The sequence below is a fragment of the Ictidomys tridecemlineatus genome, unplaced genomic scaffold (assembly GCF_052094955.1).
Source record: "Ictidomys tridecemlineatus isolate mIctTri1 unplaced genomic scaffold, mIctTri1.hap1 Scaffold_1093, whole genome shotgun sequence".
Classification (NCBI taxonomy): domain Eukaryota; kingdom Metazoa; phylum Chordata; class Mammalia; order Rodentia; family Sciuridae; genus Ictidomys; species Ictidomys tridecemlineatus.
This window is the reverse complement of record NW_027521031.1, coordinates 135,196-138,576: the sequence shown is the minus strand read 5'-3', so window position 1 is coordinate 138,576 and position 3,381 is coordinate 135,196. Positions and strand designations below refer to the sequence as shown.

The 3,381-nt window shown below is 41.5% G+C and overlaps 1 pseudogene; it reads right to left on the bottom strand.

Annotated features, from left to right (window-relative positions):
• Positions 1–466: 466 nt before the first annotated feature.
• LOC144372478 (E3 ubiquitin-protein ligase SH3RF1 pseudogene) lies at positions 467–2,130 on the bottom strand (annotated as a pseudogene).
• Positions 2,131–3,381: the final 1,251 nt, after the last annotated feature.

Genomic DNA, 3,381 nt, shown 5'->3' with positions numbered 1-3,381 from the left:
TGAAAACTAATGGCTTGTTAGTTTTCATTCATCAACCAACATTTATCTAATGGATAAAAGGGTTCTGTACTTGTTATGATGTAATGGGTAAACAAATTTCTAGTCTTTTGAGATTACTTTCATTATAAATCTTTTTCTGCAATTTGCAACTTCAATGGTCGACTTACAATCTGGGGCCAGAGGAGTAGATTTTGGGCAAAATGTATATTGTTTTAAAGGAAGCATGAACACTTCATGACCCTCCTTTTCTTAAATGGCTTGCAGAACATTATATATAAAGTTTTCTCCAGATCTAAATCCATAGATTTTTACATATAATATGTATGGAAAGCCAGCCTTGTAGTAAAAAATTTTGACCTATTTATAAACCTGCTTACTCTTGAAAATCAAATTATATATTCTGGGGCAGTGGCTGAAGTTTCTTTCATTTTATTTTCCTTTATTTTTTTTTAAATTAGGCTAATATTTTTCTAGTACTTAAGAATGGCTGGTAAGAAACTCATAGATACCTAAACTTCTCTGGATACCTGGAATCATTGGTTTGCTAAAGTCAGCCCTCATTTATTGATGGGATTAGTTTTATAAATCATTGTTAAACACTACCATTATTAAAAGTTAAGTAGATCAATTAAAAATCAGGAATAATTAATACTCAAAATTCATCCCTTCCTAATTACTTTTACCATACTATTATCCAAGGTTCTGAGATGTTGTATACCTGCTTAAATTTTGGAATTAATATATGATAATTAACATACCCCTTTCCACAAAATTGACTGAGAATTTGTAATGAGATGGTATCAGATATGTAGATAAATTTGGGGAGAACTAATATCTTCATAATATTCAATCTTCTAACCTGTGAGCAGTGGATTTTGCCATGAGACATGATACCATTCCAGCAGAAGCAGCACAGCACCTGGCAGGATGGACATGAGAGGACAGTGGTAGCCAGGAGAAGGGAGTGCTGGAAAGGGAGGATTCATAGTTCCATGGGCATCTGGAGAGGGGACATCCAATGGGAAAATGAATAAGGGGCCAGTTGACACTGGGCTGCTTGGGTGTGGGGTCACAATGAACATGGCAGTACTCACATGAATCTGAGAAGGGCCACTGAAGGAAGGCTCAGAAAGTTCTCTGAACCTTGTGGCAGCTGAGGGTTGGTGGAGCTGATGAGGATAGGAGCGCTGATCTCCATGGAGTGGCAGTTGTGGGATGCATGAAAGGACTTGTTTGCCATGGTGAGGGAAGTGAAGGAGTGGGGATTTTTGGTGTTCTTTTTGGTGTCAGGAGTGCTTTGGGGCAGTGCTGCTGAGGGCTGCTGCTGAGGTACATGTTTTAGCATCAACTCCTGGCATGGGAGGCTTATCCCATTCTGTCAGCTGCTTAGCATCCAAGTTAAACTCAATGTAGGAAATTAGAAATATTCCTATTTATTCTGCCAACATTCCCTCAGCACAGCTTACATCCACTCTTTGGATCACAGTCAGAACATCATCCTTAACAAACGGAAGGCAGTCATTATTTGCTGCTTTTTTGTCTTTCACTTCAAAGTCATATAGTGCTTTGTACTGAGGTGGGGGCTGAGGCAGTGGTTTAATAATCTGCACTAAATTTGTTGGGAAAAAGCTATGGATCTCATTGACTTACCCTGTGGAACCAGTTTTCAACAACATGTCATCAAAAAATGTGACATCATTTGCTGAATTTAGTCTCCAGGCTCCTTTTATTGATAGTTTTGTAATGTGTTAGGACATGGTAACAGGTACCCCTCACTGGGGCCTCCAGCCTTGCACCCAAGTCTGCCATCTGCACTGGGAGCTCTACAGATCTTTTGCACTACAATTAGCCATAGTGCTACCCTGAATCCTTAATGCATTTGTTCAGTTGGTTCCACTGCCCCCACTGGCTAGGTTTCCAAGGCCTATGATTGATGTCATCCAGAAGCCTGACCAGCAGGATGTTACCTGGAAGCTTATCATGGGAGCCAACAAGAGTCCTCCACTTGGAACAACTGAGGGAACTTACCATCCCAGCAAACATGCTTTGCAAAACCTATGCTGGCAAGACAAGACTTTTGCAGAAGAACCCAGGACACTCCAAAAGATCCAAGGAGACAGATTCATCCATCTTGATGTACTTTAATGAGAAAAGGCTTTAGAATTGTTCATAGTTGTGTGCAGCTCTTAGAATGATTTATGTAACATCCATGTCATAATTTGCTCTTGCATCTTGGCTCCTCCTCCTTATTCGTGGTCCCACAGTGGTGGCCATGGCCAATGCAGATTCCACCCAGCCTTGCCTTCTGATCCCTGTTTCTCTGAAGCAGGCACAGTGGCCTCTGGATACCCTCATCTCTGCTGCCCCCCTGTCTGCGCAGACACATTACACAGATGTCACTGCCTCCCACTTGCCCAGCCTTAAATAATTGAATGCTTGGTGGGTTAAAAATCAGTACATGAGAGATGGGATAGTACAAATTTCTATCCTGGCTTGAATATTTTGTGTCTGTGTGACTTTGGAAAAAGGACCTAACTTCTCTGCTTTCTTTTTCTCTGGTGGTAATAATAGTCCCTGTCGTAGGAAACCACAGGCATTACAGACAAAGCTCCAATGCAGTGCGTGTCAGGATACACACTTCAGACATGGCAGAACTTGTTACCCTGATTTTAATAATCTATGAAACAAGAGCAATAATGACAGTGACTTGTGGTGATGGGCAGCTGCCAGTGCAGAGATAGCAAGGACCCTCACTCTTTCTGTGAGGCAGCTGAAGGTCAGACACCAAGGTAGATGGGGTCTGGATGCTTGACACTGGTGACTTACTCACAACTCTCCCCCTTTTCTTGAAGAATGTGCCCCAGGACCTGTCCATCTAGAGTTTTGGGCTGGAGTAGTCCCTCTGGTTGCAGACCTTGCAGGAGATGCTGGCTAACATGGTGAAGAAGTTGGAAGGAGCAAGTACACTTTAGGCTGGAGTATTTTAATGTGCTCAAGTGTTATGGGATGGTGTCTCTTACAGGTATTGGAAATCATGTTTGCAGAGATAATTCAATGGCTTTCACTTGTGACTCCTTTGGGGATGACCTTCTGCTTTACCTAGCCACCCTATCAGATATTTAACTTAAAAACAGAAATTTAAGTGGAATGTGATCTGTGTGGCTGCCTTTTGTGCTCATGGAAGCATCCTTTCCTGGGCATTTGTGTGTCTCCCTGCATCTTCAGAGCTCTGACTGCTCCTGTTTTGACCAATTGTTTTGTGCATGGCTCTTTCTTATTGATCATTATTTATTGTCATAACTTTAACTGCGTGGCTATATTCTAAGCTGTTCTTTGTCAAGTAAAATTTCATGGCACTGTTACATACTTTAGGTAATGAAA